General features: G+C 42.6%; 1 non-coding gene across 1 annotated transcript; it reads left to right on the top strand.

The window, feature by feature from the left end:
• Positions 1 to 2,417: 2,417 nt before the first annotated feature.
• LOC147440470 (U2 spliceosomal RNA) lies at positions 2,418 to 2,614 on the top strand. Its single transcript, XR_015184409.1, has one exon. It is a non-coding gene; the product is annotated as a U2 spliceosomal RNA (small nuclear RNA).
• Positions 2,615 to 24,474: the final 21,860 nt, after the last annotated feature.

The following is a 24,474-nucleotide window of genomic DNA, read 5'->3' as shown; positions in this document are numbered from 1 at the left end:
TTCAATGCTCGGTTCTGCAGGGCTTCTCCCACAAATACACACCACACACACACACACCTTATTTTAGTAAGGTTTTAGGGATGAGGCTTAGGGGTTCTCGAGCTCGGATTTGAGTGCTTGAAAGCTCTATGAAAAGCTTGAGATGAGCACTTCGGGATGAGGTGAGCAATGTGAAAAGGAAAATGAGTACACATAATTAATTGAAGAGGCAAATGACGCAAAATTGACACAAAAGGGCAATCTAAAATGCAATACAAAAGGATGCTAATCCTCTCCCTAATCAAGTCTACCTAGCCATGGAGGGTGGTGGCCTCTTGGGTCTGCCAAGGACATGCCCACACATAGCTAGATTAGTGCTTAATTAGTGAGAGATGCAACTAGTTATGAAAAATCAATGGGTCGTAACAATAATTATGAAATGCTAATCAATCTAATGGAGATGCTAATAATTAACACACACTAACGCATAATGACAAATCTAGCTAGCATAACCTAAAGCTCTAATACCAAATGTTGGGGACGGGATCGAGTTAGCTATGGTGGATGAAAGAGAAACATAGCGTCAATGTGTGAGTTTGTGTGGAAGCAAGGTTATCACTCAAGTGAATTAGGTTCCAAGATAGAATTAGCTTGGACTCATAAACACAATCTTCAGTATTGACTTAGCTTAGCACAAGCTCACCATAGACAAGCATGTGGCAAAATAGAGTTGTTTTTATTCATTCATGAAAAGCTCTAAGTAGCTCTACAACCTTGCTCCACAGCATGTGGGATAAATCCACTCTCTTCTCCTTGACTCATACTTTAGGACAAAGCTCACACTTTACACCTGGTGGCCATGCAAAATAAAAGAGGGTCTAGTTTTGCATGATGAGGCCAGTTTGTTGAGGGGGGACCAATAGGAAGGTCGCTATTGGCCAGAGCAAAGCAAAGGGAGGTTTTGGTTTGGCAGAGGCGTCGTTTGCAGGAGGGCCTCTGGGTGTTGACGATGACTGCCATGAGGAGTGAGACCAACTGAGGGGCGTGAGCTGGGGCATGATAGCGCATGAGGGAAGGTCGATTGGAGGCCTCCATAGGGTCTGAAGGGGAGCACTTCGGGGCTGAGATGCCGTGAAAAGGAGGTCATCAAGGACCGACACCTGCAGGAGGAGGCTACGGCCCATCAAGTTTTTTTTTGCTGTGCTATATGAGAAAGGCCGCCAAGGGCCTGCTTTACAAGCAAGGCAAGGGAGCTGAGGGTTGGAGGGGAATCCCTTCAAGATTAAAAAAAGGAGAGCTTTGTAGGTTGAGGTGTTACAAGCAAGAGAAAAGGGGAGTCGGCCATGCTCTCTCGCTCACAATATGCCACCGCAGATTTGGCGGAAGCGACAACAAGGAGAGTGTTCTTTTGGGATCCATCATTGTACACTCCTAAATTAAAGCTAATTCTATTGACATCATGATATTCTCTATATCTTTTTCGGCGTTTGAGTAAATGTTCTCAATCTCTTTCTCACTATCATGTCAACCCATGTGTCAATTATGTGGGTTTCTCGTGTGGGAGAGGTGTGTAGACATGAGATATGAGCTTACATTAGAGTTCGTGCATGTCAAAGATCTTGAAAGGCTGTGGTAGAGCAGATGTATGCTAGAGGTCTTGAAAGCATCCACATATATTGGTCGACTTTGAGTTGCAGTTTTGTTGTTTCGATGATCCCTTCAACCCTTTCCTTCTCCCTTACAGAGCTTCTACTCAACATCACCTACCGAAGAAGACTCCCTAGCCTTTAGCTTAGTTATTGGAAGGATCAAAGATTGAGGGAGTGGCCACTGATGGCTTTTGTATGAAGGACACAAAATAAGACATAGCTTCAACCTCATGACCTGCACATTGGTGCCTATTCTCAGGGTAGATTCGTTCCTATTTGTGTGTGACACTTTTGATTGCCTCTTTTGACTCTTGCGTATAGAGAATAGAGGGCCTATGTTATGGATTGGCTTCTGCACAAACAGATGGCCTGATATTAAGCTACCAAAACTGAGCTTATCTCTTACAGCTCGTAGACTATGGCGGATGAGAGAGAGTAAGCAGCAAGCTGCCAAAAGGAAGTGCTTATTACAAGGCCAAAAAAGCGCACAGTCGAGAGCTCCGTTGGCATCATGTGAATAGCGTAGAAACCTTCAAGGATGGGTGCTCAGATAGTGTGCTATTCCGGGAGCTGTGCGTGTAAATAGAAGTAGAAAAGTTTGACGGAGAAGCAATGATCTGAGAGGGCAAGGCGCGCGAGTGGGGCAGGCCGAGAGCTTTGCGTGGCATCACGAACAAATGCTTAGATAGTGTAAACACGGGCTTGCAAAGAATAGAAGAAGCAATTATCCCAGAAGGCAAGGCGCGAGGCGGGGCACGTATAAAAGCCATGCAGGCACTCTGGGGAACTCATTCCTCTCGGCCTTTTGGCTAAGATCAAGTGTAGTATCTGTTCTTATCAGTTTAATATCTGATACGTGGTCCATCGGGCCACACGATATTAACCTAATTTTCTCACAGGGGTAGTCCCCTTCCGGAAGCTTGCTGCCCGGGGACTGCGCACGTCGCCTCTGTATTGCACTGCCTCACAGGCCTGGCGCACCCCCCTCCCAATCTCAATTGATAATCGATTCTCTGCCCGCCCACTGACAGTGATCTGCTTCTGGTGTGTTTGTTTGAGATTGTTGCCTTGTTAGTGCCAAAAACCGGTGGAATGGTGTCATAGCTTCGATCAATTCTTCTTCTACGGAGAAATACTATGGATTGTGACAGAGAATCGGATCATGAATGGAAGTCATCCCACCTACAATTTTGTGTGATAAAGAACCCAACGGCAGGTGGATGCAAATGGCAGGTGAGCCAACCAAGAACCCAATGGAAGGTGGATGCAAATCCAACCAAGAGCCAAGCTTCAATGCATGCTCATCTCCTCTACCATGCTAATTACTAAGCTAAGCTATGCTAATATGAGTAATTATGTGAGGAGATGTACATCTTTCTCGTAAGATACTCCTTCTTCCTCTCAATCTACTCTCATACCCTGCTAGCTCTCACCATCTTCGAAGGTGTGTGAGGTCTTGGGTCTGAGAACGGGGATAATTAAAGTTGTGTTTGCTAAGTGTTTTGCTTAGTGCATGAAGCTTTCATCTTCATTGCACTAGCTAGTCTTGAAGGAACACAAAGAATTGTATTGTACAATGTGTTGAGCCAGCAGAGGATCACACCCACATTTTTGCTCACACCCATCATTTTGTAACCATTGATTGTAATAAATGTCTTTCCGACATTAATTTTGATTTGAGCCATTCATTAAGTAACGGGACTCAATTGAGTTTCCAGCTTGTAATCCCGAAGTAATTTCACCTGCTGATGTAAATAATTAGAGATGTTCTCACCTCCAAGGCTGAGGTATATAAGCCAAAGTTTTGTAACCTAAAAAAAGATTCAATTATTAATCAAAGTGAGTTTTGAGCGCCGTGACTGTGTCTGAGAGAGAGAGAGAGAGAGAGTCTTATCTTCCTGCTACGCGAGCTACGGGGCCGCCATTGGAGAAGCGACACCGCCATTGTGTTAGCAACGGTGAGAGCTACGCACAGATACCAAGAGTGCGCGCTATCGGCTTCTACGTGTGGTAAGTTCCTACGAGCTTCGGTGTGAGTTTTCTTCCAACTCGTGTGTCGGAATAGAGCGTGCAGCATATCTATAGAACCACAACGAGTAGAGCTACACATTAGTACCATCGGGGTCAAGTTTCGGTCACCTGTATTTTTCGGCCTGTTTTCATACGCGTTTACCGCACGGAGTGGTTATAGGTTGATTTTGCAGTTCAAGTCTTTAGGGTGTTGTTCTTACCTAGTGTATAGACTTCCCCTTGAGTTTGAGATCGATTCGATGATTCTAGATCCTGTTTCGTATAGCATTTGTTTGTAGTACGGATTTCAGTCACTTGCGTATTTTAGAACTTAGATTTGATTTCCTTAGTAGTGATTGTCATTAGAAGGTCGAGTAGGTGATTTGACACCCACCTAGTTGTTTCCATGCGCCTGCGGGTCAAGCTTCGTCCTCGTCTGACAAATTCTGTTGTTGGTTGAGTTCTCGCTATTTAGCTTCCGCTAGCGGCGTAACCGCCTTAACATTTGGCGCCGCTGCCGGGGACGAGAGCCCTAAGTAGGTGACCTTAGACTAATCCTACGAGGTGAGTCGTATAAACTACTTTGTATACTTTAGTTAGAAAAGATCTAGGAGTGGTGGACTCCGAAGGTCTCGAGAGATACTAGGAAGTGGGGTATTCCTGGGTCTTCCGTGTTGACAGTATTTTTAGTTTAGCTTAGATTAGATTGTTTTTGATGGTGTTTAAGTGGTTGTTGACATAAAAAGCATTTGCTACTCCTTGTGTGGTAGTAAATCTCTTTATATTTTCAATTGCAAAAAATCCATTTTATGATTAGAAGTAGCTTAGGTAGGGCCTGATTTGATCCTGATCTAGAGCTATCAATTGGTGTTCTATTTGCTTGATGTGTTTGATTGCATGTTAGATCACTGAAAAAGTCTCTTTGGTAGTGAAATATGCAATAAACAAAGTTCAGAAAAATTTTCTGTGTAACTGATTGTTGCTGAGCACTTAAAAGAGCTATTGGAAGAGTTCTGTGCTGAAAAATTGGAAATCTGCAACTTTAGACATCATACGCGTATGATGTCTTAGGACCTAAACAGAGACTAAAATTGAAAATTTGACATTGCCAGAGTGTTTAGAAGGGGGGTTTTACCCTAAGATCAACTTAAAACAAGAGCATTAACACTCAAAGAAACCCAAAAAAGACAAGTCGGAGTCCAAGAAACGCAAAGAATAGGAAATTTTGGATTCAAATCTTGTTTTTACATTCAAACCTGACAAAAACACTTGAAACTCAATTATAAACATTGGAGAAGGCTTAAAACAAAAAATAGTCAAAATCTGGGAAAAAAGACATCATACGCGTATAATGTCTTTTGGCACATCCACTACTTATTTTTGAAATCTGACCTGACAAGATTGTTACAAACACTGTTGGAAGCATAAATATCAAGTTTGGACCCAAATTGATGAAAAAGACATCATACGCGTATGATGTCTTTGACCTAATTTTGGACATATTTTGATACTTTGCTAACACAGATCCATTGTAATAGCTGTCTAGAGGTTATATTTCAAGTTTCATCCCAATTGGATCACAATTGACCCAAAGAACAAGTCAAAAGCAGAAAATTGCCAAGAAAAGCCTGAACTAGCCATAACTTGCTCAAACAGAGTGCAAACTGAATTTTGTGAGTGAACAGAGCATAAAGGGGCCACTGAGAGTGAGCATAACCAAAATAGTCAAAATCTGTGAAAAAAAGACATCATACGCGTATAATGTCTTTTTCAGCATAACAGTAACAAAATTCTCACTTGATGAAACAGAAGTTGTCCAACTGACAAGATTAAACAGTTGACCAAGTATCAATCAGTTTGGATCAATTCTGACCACAAAAACCTGGGAAAACAAATTGCCGAGACGGAAAAGTTACAGTCCTTTAGGGGAATTGATGAATTTGAGATCGGGCAGGAATCTCCGGAATAATCAACCAAAACAAGGGGAACCAGCAAGTGTCATATCAACCGAGGGAAGTGTAAACCAAAGTTGGGTGCAACCATTAGAGCCGATCTTTGAAGGAAGTGTTTCTGATACTTCTTCGGAGAGGTCTTACGAGATTTTCACCGAACACTTGAACTTGAACAACAGAGAAAATATGGCAGCGGGATCATCAAACCCTTCCGCCACCATGAAACTATTGTTCATAAAATACCAGTACGACAATGAGCAAGGTGCCAAGATCTACAAAGATGGAATGGACCGCTATTGTGTAAAGATAGAAGATAGACCTAGTGAGTTCAAGGACTTAGTGCCTGTGAGCTATAGCGGAGATAGATATCTAGATGACGAGGGTACCATGTACTTGGTAGTCCTAAATCCTAACATTGTGGACAAGTGGGGATTGATGGGCACCAAAGCCAAAATAGATGAAGAACTCGAGGAGAAAGCACCAATAATGAACTTCCCTAATGCGAGGTTAAGAAGAGAGAATGAAACTACAAGGATCAACACTGATAACATCTATGTGGGGCTGTACAAATATAATAATGGGGAGCAAGATCTCTATTATAGATGTGAAGAACCCTACACCGGAGAGTTGACAGACCAAAAAAGACTTTATGTCTTTACCTACACAGAGGGATCGGAAGTGAAAATTGCCGCTTACGATAAGTATGGCAGGCAATACTCAACAATGGGCAAGAAAGAATTAGAAGGATATACATACTTTGGGGGACCACTACATCAGTATTATGTTACTTCTAGCTCACATAGACCTGCACCAACAAATGGAGTGCAAAACTCAATGACAACAGGAGGACAAAGAACTCAGGTTGCTGACTCTTTCAGTCAACCTTGGGACTCGAAGCTCGGACCAATGGGATCATTACATTCCAGAGAGTCAATGGAGACGAATCGAGGTAGTGCTGTTCCAATCCCCACCTATACCACTCCAGGTCCAAGGTTTGAAGCGGAACCATCACATTTACCTCCCAGTAGTAGATTCAGGGCAGAGGAACCGACAAGGGTAACCCATGAAGTCCATGGTGCTAGAGAAAGCTTTAGCCGAGACACAGGAGCAATGAGATTGGTAGCAGATCATAGACGTATGAGACCATCTCAAGTAGCCAAGTGTATGCCCAAGAAGTATGGTGGTTCAGGAGATCCGTATGCACATGTGTCACTCTTTAAGCAAGTTTTAAGAGCTGAGCAGATAACAGATTTCCATACACAATACGAGGGATTTGGTCTTACTCTAGAAGGTACCGCATTGACATGGTTTCAACCAATGAACATTGGGGGATTCCATGACATTGACCATTTGCTAAGAGAGTTTGCTGAGGAATTCTCAAAACGAGGGATTAAACACAATACGGTCTCACAAATATATGCTTTTAAATAGAGAGAACATGAAAAAGTGAAGGAAGCGTCACTTCGCTTCAAACAATACATTGAGAGATGTCCAGTACGTGAACGACCACAAGATGACAGACTATCTGTTCTCTTTATTGAGGGACTGAGGAACGACACTCTCAAGAAGGACTTGCACTTGAAAGCTTGTACAAGTTTCGAGCAAGTAACGAGAGAGGCATTGTACTTAGTGGATAACTGTACGGTTTATGGAGAGGTGTCAGCGGATACAGATTTTGCATCCAGTAGCTCCTCCTCCGTAGCGAGCGAGACTACCACTAAAAAGAATGTTCAAACAACAACCATGCCAAATGTAGAGCAAATGATAGAAGATGCTCTAAAAAGGATGGCACCATACCAAAAACCATTGCCAAAAACACTGAAATGGTGTGCTATTGAACAAAAATGGACAAATCATCCAACAGAGGAGTGCTATTACAACAAAGGGTATGTAAGGGAGCGCCAGTATGCACCTCCTGCTCAATTAGCACCACCTCAGATACATCCAGTACCTCGATACCCAACGGGAAATGTACCTGGACCTATGGGGATAGAAAGACCGCAACCGGTATTGGGGCAACAACCACCTTTACCAGGAGCAAGACCAGTGGGCATTAGATATGCACCAACCTTAGAGAATCAGGAAGAACAAGCCTTAGTGCCTGTTCAAGCCTATTACGAAGAATCGGGTGCACACATGTCTCCGACAGTTTATTACCCACCAGAAGAACCAAAACAACCAGAACCATGGGGCATGATGGGGAATGTTGGAATACCCACAATTACCAGTGCTTCTGATGAAGAGAGATACAATATGGACGCAAGAACCTTGATGTTCATAGCTCATGGAGGGTTAACAGGACAAAGACCATCCTACCCACAAAGGACGAATCAAGCGGGACCAAGACCAGCACTAGGACCCTGTTACAAGTGTGGAGGTGACCATCTGATGAATGTTTGCCCACATACGGAAATCATTCGAATTAACACTTATTGCACTGAGTGTGGGGTTACTCACTTCATTGAGGATTGTTCAAAGAATCCAAACAAAGTGCAAAAGACGACATTGAATATGCTAGAAACTATTCCTACCAGCAGTGGGTCTGAAAATGAAACTCTGATACCAACGCAAGTTGTTACTAGAGCTCAAGCTAAGAAAACCACTAGAGAACCTGAGAATGGAAAGTTAGCGACTGAAGTGGTTAGTCAAGGACCGCGGAGTCAGAAAAACACATGGAAAGCTAGAAAAGCACGCATGAAGTTGAGAAAAGAACGTGAAGACGCTATTCTAGCTGAGGAACTAAAGCAAACTAAAGCTAGATTAGAAAAACTTGAGAGTCAAAACGGGAAACGAGAGATGAGCCCGGAAAGAATGAAACAAAAGAGTATCAAAGAAACAACGAGCTTAAGCTCAGGGGGATCAGTGCTAGTCGACAAGGTACACGAACCATTGGACGCACTGATGAGAGCTTACGAAGCTAGGTTAAAGAACAACCAAACACAAGAACAAAGGTGGATGACATACCCAAACGCGGAATTGGAAAAGCAGAGACTTGAAATGTGCCAGAGAATGATCGAGACTGCACAAGCCTTATTAGAACCACCAAAAGAAACAATGAATTGTGGAAAGGAAAACCCAATTCAGCAAGAGACTATCGTTTCACGGGTAGCTGAAAAGACTCCTAGTGCACAAAAGCCTGAAGATACACAAAAGGATGACCGCATAGTATTGAACACAACCGATCAGGAGATAGAGAGTTTTCATCCAGTCATACAGAGGAGTTACAAAAGAGATGATGATTACAATGAATTTTGAAAACAAGTGAGAGAGGCAAACTTTGCAAATGAGCTAAGTTGCCAAGCTAATCAGACAAATTGGGAAAAGGACATCAGGAATCCTCCCATAGTGGAATTTGAGGCAGGATCTCAAGTGGACTTGGATCTGCAATCTTACTGGGGAGATGGGGGCTCTGTTAGAACAATGGAGAGCAAACCTCATTCACTGAAAACCTTACCTTCATACTTAGGAGAGTATGAAGCAAAATCCGAGATTAGAGCACTTCCCTCACAAAAAATCTCATCAAAAAAAGTCATGGACTCGCAAGGATTGATAGAGATTTTGTCAACACCAGTGACATGCACTATCACTCTAGCTGAGCTTTTGAGGCTAAGACCACATATGTGGACCACTGTAGGAAAATGCTTGGAGAAATTCGGGATAAAAGATCCAACATCGAGATTGCAAGAGAGCATTGAGGAGCTGAGCAAGCCACAAAAGAACGCTAAGCCTGTACCCTTAAACAAGGTCGGAGAGTATTGCGAAGGTGAAGAGGGGAATACAACCTTACCAGTTGAATTCCAAGGAGTGCACACAATGGCAATACTAGACAGCGGAGCTGGGGTAGCCATAGCTACAAAAGGAATCTGGAAAAAATGGGGGAAACCTGCAATAAGGAAGACTAGGTTGAAACTCCAATTAGCAGATGGACACATGGAGAAACCTATGGGGTTATTAGAGAAAGTTGTAGTGACTTCTTGCGGCATTGAATACGAACATACTTTTGCTATTGTCGATTTTGCCAAGGAGAATAACTATGATATCATATTGGGAAGACCATTCATGAGACAGTTGAAAATGGTCCAAGATTGGGGCTACGATCACATATACTTGAGAAATATGGAAACCACTACACGTGTGAACCTGAAAGACCATAGCTACAAAGATGTAAACCGAACACCGGTAGAGGAATTTGATTCGGCTACTTTCGCGGGATCCGAATTTCCAGCGTGGTTAGGTAAACCCAAGGAGTTATGGATGTGTGGAGCTTCGAAATGTGGAAGTTTGAAACGAGAAGAATGTGTTTTAGAAAGGGCTATCGAAGACGAAACTTATATAGGAGAACCCTTTCCAGAGGACACGTTTGAACCATTAGAATGGACACACATTCTAGCAACCCTAGATGTTTGTGCAATTCCGGAGGGTCCCACAACGAAATTTTGCGATAAGGACGGGTACGATGTGGTTCCTTACTTCATGTTGAGAACTGTACTCGAAAAAGAAACTGAAAAGAACGATACACTGGAAAAGGAAGATGGAGAGGAGGTGTTTCACGACATTACAGATCATCCTGAGTGGGGAAATGAAGCAGACAACGAGTCAACGGACAATTCAAGCGGAAACGAAGAAACTATAACGGATGTCCGATTTTATGATTTTCCGAACCAAACTAAACAACGCCAGAAACGCTATAGAGCAAAGAGAAAAACAAAAGGGGTTAGAACCAATCCGATGCATAGAATAAGAGGAAAAAATCAATTCCTAATGCTAGTAAAGGCTGAAGATTGTGTTAAGGATAAGATTTCTGGAAGAATGAGAGGCAGTGATCAAAAGAGCTTACGAAAAGACAAAAGAGGCTCAAGAAATCAAGTTCAAAAGAATGGAACGAAAACTAAAACAGAAAAATCAGAAAAGAACAAGCGCAACAGAGAATACACGGAGTCCAAGTTAGAACGTAGAAACAAGTACAGAGAGCTCAAGAAAACTCTGAAAGAAGTTTGGACTACAGAAATTGAGAGTGGAGAGGACGAAAACGTCAAAATCAAGGAAAACATGGATGCTCCCTCTCACTATAGGAAATTCACAATAGAGGATAGGAAGGTGATATTAACCCCACCTATTCGAGAGAGGAAGGAGAACGAATCTTATGACGGACCGGAGGATGCAAAAAAAGTTGATTTAGCAGCTCCAGGTGAGACGCCTAGACCGGTGTACATAGCCACAGATTTGTCTCCAAGCGAGGAAGAGAGACTTTTGAGTCTTCTCAGAGAGTATAGGGATGTGTTTGCATGGTCTTATAAGGACTTAAAGGGAGTTGACCCATCGATATGCCAACACTCAATCCCACTGAAACAAGACGCAAAGCCTAGCAGACAGAGACCATACACATATAATGATACTTTTGCTAAGCGAATCAAAGAAGAGATAGATAAGCTAATGGAAGCTGAATTCATATACGAGATTGAACACACTGATTGGGTATCTCCGATTGTGGTAGTACCTAAGAAGAACGGAAAACTCCGAGTGTGTGTCAACCTAAAGAAAGTGAATGCTGCAACAATCAGGGACAATTATCCCCTGCCGATAACTGATCATGTTCTAGAGCATGTATCAGGAAAAACAGCATACTCCTTTCTTGATGGTTTTTCAGGATATAAACCAGCTAGCCATAGCACTGGAAGATCAACATAAAACAGCTTTTGCAACGGAGTGGGGAATTTATGCTTATCGGGTTATGCCTTTTGGTCTAACCAATGCTCCCGCAACCTTCCAGAGGCTGATGACGCATGCTTTCAAAGAATACTTAAGGCTGTTTCTCGAAATATACATGGATGACTTATGTGTACATTCTCTACTGAGAAATGAGCATCTAGAACACCTAAGAAAAGTATTTGAGAAATGTAGGACATATCGCATTTGTCTCAATCCTGAGAAATGTGTGTTTATGGTCCGACAGGGCAGAATTCTGGGACATATTGTCTCACAAAACGGAATATCCACGGATTTAGAGAAGATAAAAGTTATAGTGGATATGCCTAGACCAACCAATGCGAAACAAGTACAGAGCTTTATGGGACATTGTGGATATTATAGACGATTCATTTACATGTACGCTATAATAGGCCAACCACTTTACAGGCTAATAGTGAACTTTGAATGGACAGAGGAGTGTGAGGAATCGTTCAAGAAATTGAAAGAGGCACTCATTACTGCTCCAGTCTTGAAATCACCAGATTGGGAGAAGATATTCCATGTGCACATAGATGCTTCTGCATATGCAATAGGATGCATTCTGGCTCAGCCGGAAGAAGGAAACATGGATTTTCCTATCTGTTACGCTAGTCGACAGCTCAACCATGCAGAGAAGAATTACACCACAACAGAGCGAGAAGGATTAGGAATGATCTATGCTGTGAAAAAATTTCGGCATTATCTTCTAGCCAACAAGTTTGTGTTTTTTACGGATCACCAAGCCTTGCTCTACCTAGTGAATAAACCATGTAATACCGGGAGAATAGTGAGATGGTTCATTATCTTACTGGAATTCGACTTCACGGTAGTAGTAAAGAAAGGAAAAACACATCTTAGAGCTGATCATCTTTCGCGATTAACGAATGGAGAAGACCCTATAGGAGTAGATGACGACATGCCAGACGCGTACTTGTTCAACATAGAAATGATACCTAAGTGGTCTCAAAATGTCGTTGACCTATTAACCTATGGAGGAGAGTTTGATAGAAGCGAATACAACCTGAAACATATTGCTATTCAGCAATCCAAGAATCTTCAATTGATTGCAGGAAGGTTGTATCAATTGGGAAATGATCATGTTTTACGACTATGCATCAATCCTGAGGAATATAATATATATCTGTGCGAAGCACATGTTCAGGAATGTGCATTTCATTGTTCAAGAAGGAACACATATAGGAATTTGTTACAATTGGGAGTCTATTGGCCAGGAATGAAAGAAAGCGTACATGAATATGTCACAGTATGTATTGTATGTTCATCAAAACCGCCAGCCGAGTATTCAACATTATATCAGATAATGATCGCTCCAGAATGGAGTCAGTATATTGTTGAATATCTCACAAATAGAACTTTCCCAGAAGGAACGTCAAAAGCTCGTCAGAAATCTGTAGAGACAGAAGCTAGAGATTACGCTTTAATAGGAGATCAACTCTATAAGAGAGGTAAAGACAACCAGCTTAGGATTTGCGCATCAGAGTCTGAGTATGTGATAATCCTAGAGCAATCTCATGGAGGAGTAGGTGGAGGCCATTTCTCAGGTGATAAGACAGCAAAACTTGTCTTAGCCGCAGGAATATGGTGGCCAACATTACATATGGACGTTGAGGAATACGTTAAACGGTGTGATGACTGTCAGCGGACCAAAGTACCACTTAAAAGAGATGATATGCCGCTTAGACCAATGATGGGGGCAAGAGCTTTTGCAAAATGGGGGATTGATTATGTCGGACCCATTTCACCTCCTGCATATAAGACTCATGCACAATACATCGTTGTGGCTACAGACTATCTAACAAAGTGGGTGGAAGCAAAGGCAACTCAAAAAGCAGATGCCAGGACCACGGCACAATTTCTATATGAATACGTCTTTGTACGATATGGATTGCCAATAGAAATTGTGAGTGATCGAGGCACACATTTCATAAATGAAGTGATAGAGATCCTTCTAGATGAATTCATGGTAATCCATAGGAAATCAGCCCGTATCATCCACAAGCAAACGGACAAGCTGAAGCAACAAACAAAACCATATGCACGGTCCTTACGAAGATTGTATCTAAGTCGAGAACTGACTGGGACCAGAAGTTGCATTCAACATTATGGGCATATAGGGTAGCATATAAAACATCAATAGGAACGACCCCATATAACATGGTTTTTGGGCTAAATGCTATCTTGCCAATAGAATTCTTGATTTCAACCTTAAGGGTGGCTAAGGATCTAGAATGGACAGGGCACGAGCTCTCTGATAGAATAGATGACCTGGAAAAGCTAGATGAGCTTCGCCTAAAAGCAGTAGCTTCCATCTACGCTCAAAAAAGGCGACAAAAGGAATTTTTTGATAAGCATGTGCGGACTAAAGAGTTTAAAGTTGGGGACTATGTCCTAGTTTACACTCTGAAACAGCATGCTAAAAAGCTTAAAAAGCGAGGGATGGGTCCTCTGGTGATTAAAGATCTATCACCAAGTGGAGCCGTCAAGCTTGCTACATTAGACGGAGAAGAAATGCCCAATTGGATTAGTGGATGCAGAGTGAAAAAGTATCTGTTGCCGCTAACACAAGACATGCTTCTCAAAATACATCAAGAAAAGCTGCGTGTCCAGAAAAAGAAAATGATTGTGGAGGAAGCACAAGCTGAGGCGAAGGAAAGAATGGAGAAAAGAAGACTACTGCGCCAGAAACAGCGCAATGAAGGAGCAATACGAATAAACGCAGTTAGTATAACAGAAATGGGGAATGACAAAGAAGAACCCATCATTGAATGCAAAGTAGGGACCAACCAAATTAAAGCCAGAGCACTATTGGATTCAGGAGCTCAAGCTAACCTACTTTCACTCAGTTTGTATAGACAATTGACAAATGACACGAAATTACAAACTGCCAAGCAAGAGTTAGAAAGTTACTCTGAGAATTCAATCAAAACTGTCGGATGCACAGTTTTACATATACAGATTAATCAATATGTGTATCCTCATATGTTTTACGTGGTTGAAGACCAAGCTACACAACATCCATTATTGCTAGGACAACCATGGCAGAAGCAATACAATGCAATGATTGACTGGAGTTCTAAATCAGTGCTTATCAAATACGAAGGTGAAAGTCAATCAGTTAAGTTCACCAAAGGAGCAGAGCCAACTCCAAAGGAAGATTCCACGGACAAGGTCAAACAACAAACAGAGAAAAGGAAGAAGCAATGGAAACCAAAAGTTTCTACACAACTGGATTGCTCGTCGACGAGGAACTCTCAACATTGGATAAGGAAGACAAGCAATAATATAACAGCTCAACCTTGGGATAAAACGGAGTCAACATTGGTATGGAGACCAAAAAAGGTGGTGCCAGAAAAAACAAACAGAGTCTTCAATACCAGACAACAGAGTGATCCCCGACAATCAAGGACAGTGAAACAGATCTGGATTCCAAAGCAGTTCATGACGGCACAAAGCTATAGCAAGCAAATTTGGATCCCAAAGATTTGTAAAAAGGAACTCCCTTCAATACAATCAACGGAAACTCCTAGGTATTTCAAAGCGAGGAAATCAACACACAGAACAAAGCAGGTTTGGGTCGCAAAGAGTTTGTGGCAAGCACAAGCAAAGCGGAAGCAGATTTGGATTGTGAAAAAAGACAACAAGGTAATGAAGAATCCATCTACTGATTCTACTACTGAAGTGCCAAAACCAACCCAAAACCCGACCACCAATCCTTCAATCAAACAAAGAGCAGCTTTATTGGAAAGACTGTTGTATCATCGCTCTACAATTGCATTGGGAACTGATGACCAAAACAACTACAATGCTTCACCCACAGACACTTCATAGTCGTCCGGGAGGACTCAGACTCGGAGGGGGGGAGGTATACAGGAGCTACAAAGCAGCTACAAGCGGAAAAAACAAAGAAAAACAAAAATTATATTACAAGGGCAGTGTCTTACATGATTTTGCAATTTTTTATGTTTGATTGCGGATATTGATAATATTTATGCCCTTATATACCTTGTTTTGCAACAAAGAAGAGATCAGATGATGAATTTGGGTCTCTAGATGTGTAAATATCACTAAATAAGAGTGTTTTTGGAGCTAAAAAGTGGAAAAAAGTGGTAATCCAAGTCCAAAAAATCACAAAGAAGTGTATATTCATATACACAGGGTTACCAGATATTTATCGTGTATGTTTGGAATTTTTTGGCTTCAATTTGCTATTTTCCTTTATTTTTTATGATTTTCTTAATAAAAATAAAAGAAAAATAAAAAAGCAGGTGAAATGAGATCGGAAAAAGAAAAGAATAGACGGTGATGATCCTAATGACAAGGGCAACCCATGGTAAAAATGGGGTACAATTCTGAAAAAGTTGCGGAAAGCCCGAAATGACAGAATTTTGGCAAAGTGGACAGATTTCTCAGAAACAGGTCAAATGGAGTCCAAATTGAGAAATTTCAAATCCTAAAGTGTATTTCACGACGAGATAGGAGCACATGTCAAATTTGGTAACAAAGTGATCCGGGAAGCCCGAAGTTAAGTATTTTTCACTTCACTATCAAGCTCATTTCCACTATTACCTTCTTGGAGAGAGCAAAGAGCACACAGGAGCATCCGACCTTCTACCGCCTTCTACGACTGCTACGAGAGCTCAGAGGACACCAGACATGAGAGGTAGACTCGTTGCCATAAGCTTTTGATGCTTATCGTTAACTTTTGTCGCGAAAACTCACCAAAACCAAGAAACAAGAGCAGACGGGGAATGGGGAAAACGCTAGGTAGGGGCACAACCGCCTAACCAAACCTTACAAGAACTTAGAGGTGGGTTACCCTAACATAGAAGATGAGTTTCTAGCACTCAAAGCTCGAGAAAGAACGACTGGAAAAACCCTAGGTCAACAGAGCCTGCAAGAGGCAAACAGAAAAAAGTTGTCGGAACGACACAAAACTTCTCAGGAAGCTTAACAACATCGAGGGAAATGCAACCATGGAGTATCTCCAGGTTTGGATCACCAAAAGTAGGTCGGAACAACCGATTCGGCTGTGGACACACAAAGCGTCATTTTGGCATAACGGCTAAAATTGACGACCAAATGACATGAAACTTCACAAGCAGTTTCAATTATACATGGATGACTTATGTTTGCAAGCAAAACCCAAAAGAAAGCTGATTCACTTACCGATGGTGAAAAAGACGCTTTCGAGCAACCAAATGGATAAAGATGGAGAACGGGGAGCCAAAGTCAAGTCCAACCAACTGGATGGCTTCGCAACATATCCAATGATCTGGAAATGCAACTCTCAAGAAGAAAAGTTGAAGAAATTCAACTCCAAGGCAAAAAGACGACTTCGGAGACTGAAATGCCTATAAGGGGGCTTTTTAGCTAAACTGATGACTTTTTAAGTTGAAAACTAGTTAGCAGGGCTTAGGGCACTAGCACAAAGCATTCCTTGCACAAAAAGACCAACATTTCAAGAAAAGACATCATACGCGTATGATGTCTCACAGCATGATTTTCACATCCATTTCAACATTTGAGTGCATAGCCTCATTCCACATGTTAATCACATCCTATGAACCAAGTATCATGAGAATTGGAGTTAGAAAACCCAAGAAAACCAAAAAGACGCAAAGTAGGCCATAAAATTGATTTTTGGTCCTAATTTTGTCAAAATAACTCCAAACTCATTGAAACTTTGTAGGATTGTTGATTAACACATCTACAAGCTATTTGGAACCAAAAAGCACCATTTTGACACAAAAGACATCATACGCGTATGATGTCTATTTGCACTTACAGAGCCAAAAATGCTCACTTGTCATCATACATCCATTATATATATCTAATACATGCTACATATGAAGTTTGGAACCATTTGGTCAAGTGGATCACCCCATTAGCCCAATTAAGAGAAAATCCTTCATACAAAGCCTATTTTTGTCCCAAATCCAACATATTCAAGTCCAAACCAAGATTTGAGTATAAACAGTCCTTCACTAGCACATGGAGAGTCCACAGAACCAATCCCATGAAAAATTGATGAAAAAGACATCATACACGTATGATGTCTCCAAAGCCATTTTTAGTCCAAAATCTATCCAAACTTCATAAATCCACTGAATAAGCCTATCTAAAGCCAAATCCAAGCTTATAGAGAAAATTGGTCCAAAAATGCACCAAAAGACATCATACGCGTATGATGTCTCACTATGTGATTTTGGCATCTAAGGGCTTCAACCACCAAACAGAAGTGTTCTACATGCCATTTGAAAGTAATCCACCAAGTTTTACCCAATTTGGATCATAAAATCCATTTCCCTTTCAAAATTTTGCCAAGAGCCTGAACTGGACTAAACTGGCCAAAACTTGACCAAATGGGATCCAAACTCAAATCCAAGCATATGATACTCATGTATACACTATCAGCTACAAGCACAACCAATATGAAGTCATTCTGACACAAAAGACATCATACGCGTATGATGTCTCAAGCATGTTTTTGAGCCCAGTTTGCATATTTTTTCACCTACATTGCATCCTTAGGCCCTGAATAGCTCATGTTTCAATTTTCAAGTCATTTGAATAGTTAAAAGCTTCATTTCGGCTTTCAGTACTAAAAAGACGCTAACTTCTGAAATTGGAGTTACAGGATCCATGGATTCTGCTAAGTCATCGGCAACTAAGAGAAAAAGACCAACCATCAAGGATGCTCTTGCAGAGGCAGAACCTTTTGATATTCCAACAGAAACCCTCAAGCCAACCAAGACTTGGGTGGAGGAAGCAGTACTAGAAAAAGAGGGAATAAAGATCTACCAGGGGACTTTCAGAGATCCTCAAGGGCAATCGATCGATGTACCTATGATCCCACGAGAATTAGTGGATTATAGCAGATCAGAGAACATAAGCAGATACCTGGAAAAGGCTGACTTACACAGGTTCTTCACCTCGAGACCATCAGGTGTAGACACAAGAAGAGTGTATGAGTTGGCAACATCCATTCAGAAGGATGGGAAAGCCACGTTGACAGCCATGGATGGAGAAACAGTTGAAGTACAGATCACTCCACAGCTCATTGCAGATGCACTGAAGCTGCACAACAAAGGGAGTTCTGTCAGAGAAAGAAGAGAGGCCATAGAGGTCTATGGATCAAAGAAACAAAATACAACCTACGGAGATATGGCAGATCAACGAGCGGCAACCCTTTGCCGGTTATACAACCAGTTTTTCCATGTGTGCAGTAAAAGACCGCAGAAGTATACTACACCACCCCATGCCATTGCGACTACCATCACATGGGCACTGAAGAGCAACGTGCCAAAAGAGGTGAATTATGCTCAATACATCCACGAGCAAGTAATCGCCATGCACAACCAGAAACCAAAGTACATAGGAGGAGGAGAAATCCTAACAAGAATAGCTTATGAAGCTATTGGAGCTAGGGATCAAGGGCCACGGATTCCCTCCCAGAATGAGTGGCTTAGAGAAGCCGATGAGGAGGAAGAACAGCAAGAAGTATCCAAGAGGGCGTCCACAAGAGCACGCCGAAAACTAGAAATAGTTTCAGAACCTGAAGAGGCCGTGGACGAGCCACTCAAGAAGAAAGTGAAGAAGAAGGCCGATCCCAAGCAAACCAAAAGTCAAAAAGCCACAAGAATGGAAAGGCTGGTGGAGCAGTTTAGAGCGGAAAGAGCTCTAAAGGGGGACTTTGAAGAAATGTGGGTGCCAGACCCCAGTAAAGTCGGAACCAGCTCAACCAGGCCACATGTTGATCAATATGATCAATATATTAGAGCTTATGAGGAGTCGGAGGCCATACTGGAGCAACAACCTGTAGAGCCTTATACCGAAGAGGAAGTACAGCTTTTAAAAGCTGAGCTGCAAAAGGACGACAAGGGGAAGAAGAAAGTAGATGAGTCTACTGAACCTCAAGAGAAAGACGGGCAAGCAAACAAAGGGAAAGCCAAGATGACTGAGGACAATCAGCCCTCTTTTACTGTTGTACCAAGCCCGAAGAAGATGGAAATTATTGTGGAGGAAACCACAATAGAAATAGAAACAGAAGTTATAGAAAAGCCGGAGGACGGGACCAAGGAAAAGGAGATAGATCCAGTTCAGCAAAAGAAAGATGATTATGAGGATCTGGTTGCAATCGGATACAGTGAAGAAGAGGCCCTGGAGGCAGTTTATGGGATATCCCTACGGAAACAAGATGATCGGAAAGGGACGAAAGAAAAGACAAAGGGTACATGGAGAGTGAAAGGAAAATGGACGAGCCGAAGCCATTGGAGGTGGTGGCAGAAAGAGCTGTCAAGTTGACAGATGAAGATAAAAAAGACATGCACATGGTGCATGAACTGCTCAGCAAGATTAAAGAAAGATCCAGAGCAAAGGAAGTAGCACTTGAGACAGCAAAACAAAAGGAAGCAGAGTTGCAGAAGAAGTTAGAGAATGCTATGACTGAATCTGAAAGTCATAAAGCATTACTCTACGACGCAGAAAACGAGAGGGACGGCTTGATACTCCAACTAGCCGAAGATTCAAGAGAGGTAACAAGCTCACAGGAAGCAAAGGAGCGAATAGAAGATGAGTTGGAGGCAGCCAAGGATGAGCTCATTGAGCTAAGGGAAAGAGTCGAACTTCAAGAAAGATCAATCATGAGACTCAGGACCACCCCTAGAGCTAGCAGAGCAGGAACAGAACAAGAGGGAGCCCTCGTACCAGCTCTGGAAGATCAGGTAAGAAGTCTGCAAAGAGAGCTGAGGTTAGAGCAAGTGCAAAGATTGCACATGGCAGAGGGATCATTGGCTGCAGAGGAGAGGCTCACATCAGAAAACCAAACACTAAGGACAGAAAATGAGGCCCTCCGCAAACAGCTCCAAGACATCCAAGAGCAACAAAGAAGAGAAACAGAGACACCACAAGAAGAAGCAGGGGGAGCAGCCATAGAGCTACCTGAAACTGGAGAGGCAACCACAATTGAAGATCCAGCCCCAGTTCAAGAAGTGGCCTCGACTTCAGGAATCTCTGAAGAAGAAGAACAAAGGCTCCAGGACCAAATAGAAAAGTCAACAGAGGAAAGTGCCAAGGCGGAAATGGAATGGGAAAGGAGACTCCTCATCTCCATTAGACTTCAAGGTTTAGACACAAAAGTGCTCCACGAAGAGTGGATGCAACCCAGCCTGCCTTTCCCTCTGATGAAATTTGAAGTGATAAAGACGAAAAAGAGAATAGAGGAGGAGCAGTATGTCGCTCTTTACGAAGGCGACATCACAAAGGATGAACAATCAAAGAAGATTGTAGATTCTCAACCTAGATGGAGGAAAGGTTGGCTGAACAAATACCCAGCCTACCTCATCTACTTGGTAGAGGCTCCAAAGGAGATTCGGGAGGATGCAACCTTCTGCCCGGTGCCAAGAGTCAGAAGCTGGAAAGAGCATGGCAGGATTGCAGAAAAGAAGCCAAATTGGCTTAATTACCCAAGGATGCCAGGACCAAAGGCAGGAGAGAGAATAGGTAAAGCCTATATGGTGAAAACCCTAACGGGCACCATCAAACTTTTTACTGGCTCTCCTGACCTTTCGTGTCAGATGCTAAAGAAAATCTGCAGGACTCTCTTAGCATGCATTGAAGTGTTCGCGCCAGATAAAGCCACGACCTCGAGTCTACTATCGACGGCCGACACAGTGACGGATATGATGTATGATCTTTCATTGCAGCCATCACCAAAGGTGTTACATCTCTTATACCAAAGAATTATGTTTTTGCCTAGCTTCCACATGCAAACATTCGAAGAAGCTTTCTACACCGGCTTTTTCACTCACGAAAGCAAAATATTCGGCCCAACCTTGACCATCGGCAACCTACGCTACGAATCACATTTGCAGATGCTCAAGACGACAGGACTCTATTGACCAAGCCTAAAAGTCATGTCAGGGACGACATGAACGCGGAGGGGGGGGAGTGTTGAGCCAGCAGAGGATCACACCCACATTTTTGCTCACACCCATCATTTTGTAACCATTGATTGTAATAAATGTCTTTCCGACATTAATTTTGATTTGAGCCATTCATTAAGTAACGGGACTCAATTGAGTTTCCAGCTTGTAATCCCGAAGTAATTTCACCTGCTGATGTAAATAATTAGAGATGTTCTCACCTCCAAGGCTGAGGTATATAAGCCAAAGTTTTGTAACCTAAAAAAAGATTCAATTATTAATCAAAGTGAGTTTTGAGCGCCGTGACTGTGTCTGAGAGAGAGAGAGAGAGAGTCTTATCTTCCTGCTACGCGAGCTACGGGGCCGCCATTGGAGAAGCGACACCGCCATTGTGTTAGCAACGGTGAGAGCTACGCACAGATACCAAGAGTGCACGCTATCGGCTTCTACGTGTGGTAAGTTCCTACGAGCTTCGGTGTGAGTTTTCTTCCAACTCGTGTGTCGGAATAGAGCGTGCAGCATATCTATAGAACCACAACGAGTAGAGCTACACATTAGTACCATCGGGGTCAAGTTTCGGTCACCTGTATTTTTCGGCCTGTCTTCATACGCGTTTACCGCACGGAGTGGTTATAGGTTGATTTTGCAGTTCAAGTCTTTAGGGTGTTGTTCTTACCTAGTGTATAGACTTCCCTTGAGTTTGAGATCGATTCGATGATTCTAGATCCTGTTTCGTATAGCATTTGTTCGTAGTACGGATTTCAGTCACTTGCGTATTTTAGAACTTAGATTTGATTTCCTTAGTAGTGATTGTCATTAGAAGGTCGAGTAGGTGATTTGACACCCACCTAGTTGTTTCCATGCGCCTGCGGGTCAAGCTTCGTCCTCGTCTGACAAATTCTGTTGTTGGTTGAGTTCTCGCTATTTAGCTTCCGCTAGCGGCGTAACCGCCTTAACACAATGTCTCTCTGATGGAGAAACCATAACACAAAGCCTTTTGGAGTGGGGACCGGCTCCATGCAAATCGGTCCTCAACTGTTGTCAATAGCTTAATTTCTCTCTCTTTTGAAAGTATTGTTGATGCTATCTAACTAGGTGTTATGCTTTTTGTTGATCTCTCCACCCAAGCACTCTTGTAATTCTCATTAGGAATCTATTCTAATGAAATGCCCACTATGTTCATGCTAATTTCCGCTACACACAAGTTATTAGGCCATTAATGTTTACAGGAGCCGATGTGTTTTGGTGTTGAAAAGACCCTCTCTTCTATTCCTGCAATTAATGGTATTCGAGCCACGGGTACTAGCTTGAGTGCTTTTTCTAAAGAGGTAAAGAGGAGTAGCAACTAGGGCTTGAAGTGCCAAAGTACACCTAAAAAGTTTACACCTAAAAGTTGTTAGAATGGCTGACAATAGTAAAGAGAGTGAAATTAATGTTGATAACTATGATTTTGCTAATGAGCAAGCTACTAATGATTCTCCGATGCTTGTTAACTATCTTGTTTCTAGGCTTCAACAAGCCATGGGCAATCCATCTCTCCAAAGTGAAGTGCAACGGCAGCTCCGTGCTCACGGGATTCTCCAAGCTCATCACCATGACGAGAGAACACCTAGGAAGCCTCCTTGTGAGACTCCCAAAAGAGGTCTCTCTCCGATTCGGAAAGAAGAAGAGAATCCATATGAAGGGCTCAAGAATTTACTTCTTGATGATGCATCTCCTTCCCAAAGGAGAACTCAAGAGCCTCCATCGAAGGAACAAGAAAGAAGTGAGTCTCCCGCCACCTCGGTGGAGATGGCTCCACGAAGACGGCGGGCTAAACGCTCTCCATCACCACCAAAGCGAGAGAAGACCATCACACTCTTCTCCACACCATAATTCAAAGAGGGATGATAAAAATCAAGAGAAGAAAAAGGCGAGAAAGAGGACACCCTCTTCTCCATCTTTTTCATCCTCTTCCTCTTATGAAAGTGGTGAAGACGACGAAGATCAAGACAAGAAAAAGGTGAGAAAGAGGTCACCCTCTTCTCCACCTTCTTCAAATTCTTCACCTTCTGAAGAAACTGATGGTGCAACCTTTGAACCATCAAAAAGAAGAGGCCATAGGAAATCCTATGCCGCATGGAAGAGGTCATCCAAGCTGAAGAAGTTCAAAGAGGGAGGGAAGAGCATCTCTTTCCTTACCTATGATGGCACCTTTGGTGCTACGGACAATGTCTTGGCCTTTATCCAACAGTTTGATGCGACGTTTGGAGATGAGGGCTTCACGGAGTCCTCTAAGCTACGCAATGTAGCTATGCACTTTCAAAAGTCCGCCAGGCAATGGTGGTCTAGCCTACGAGCCAACGGTGAAGCTCCACGAACATGGAAAGCTTTAAGAGCTTCCATTATGAAGCAGTTTTTGGCCACGATGCCAAAGACAAAGTACTCACTGAATGGCGAAGCTTAAAGCTCTCTCCCTATGAATCCATCCACAAATCTGTAGACAAGTTTTGGGACTTATAACTCAAAGCCACTGTCTTCAAAAAGTTGGATTTTGGAGAGCAAAAGCAACAATTTTGTGCGGGCTTAACGGAAGAAATGGTGGAGTATGTCAACTCCCAAAGGCCATGTACCATATCGGCGGTAATACACCATACTATGGTGGCCTCTTGAATCAATTTCCAAACGGGGGCTAAAAGAAATAATAAGCCCACGGAAAACAAGGGTTCCAACGAGCCTAAGGGGACGGACAATGTCCAAAAGTCTCCTAAGGGCAACCCCAACAAAGCTAAAGAGAAGGGAGTTTACAAAGGTAAAAACAAACTCTCTCCTGAAGAGCTTGAGCGTTATCGCAAGGATAACCGGTGTTTCAAGTGCGGCGAACAAGGGCATGCGTATCGCGCTTGTCCCCAAAAGAACAACCGCCAAGATCCTCCTAGAGCTTCCTTGGTTGAAATCCAAGAGCAGAAGACTCACCAAACTCATCACAAAGGATCTCCTCTATGCCATGCTTGGGGAAAGGTAAGAGAACATGATGCTTTTATTCTCTTTGACCCTGGTTCTACTCACAATTTTATATCTATAGAGTTGGCCACCAAGCTAGGCATACAATCTTATGAGATGGGAGATGTCCTACCCGCAGACAGTGCCTTCAAGGGGCAAGAAGCTTCAGTCACTCCCTTAATCGGGAAATTGAGGCTTCATGTCCAAGGCTATGTGGACAAAGAGGACTTC

Source organism: Adiantum capillus-veneris, chromosome 15 (assembly GCF_014529385.1).
Source record: "Adiantum capillus-veneris isolate H3 chromosome 15, ASM1452938v2, whole genome shotgun sequence".
NCBI lineage: Eukaryota > Viridiplantae > Streptophyta > Polypodiopsida > Polypodiales > Pteridaceae > Adiantum > Adiantum capillus-veneris.
This window is presented reverse-complemented; position numbering and strand designations above follow the sequence as displayed.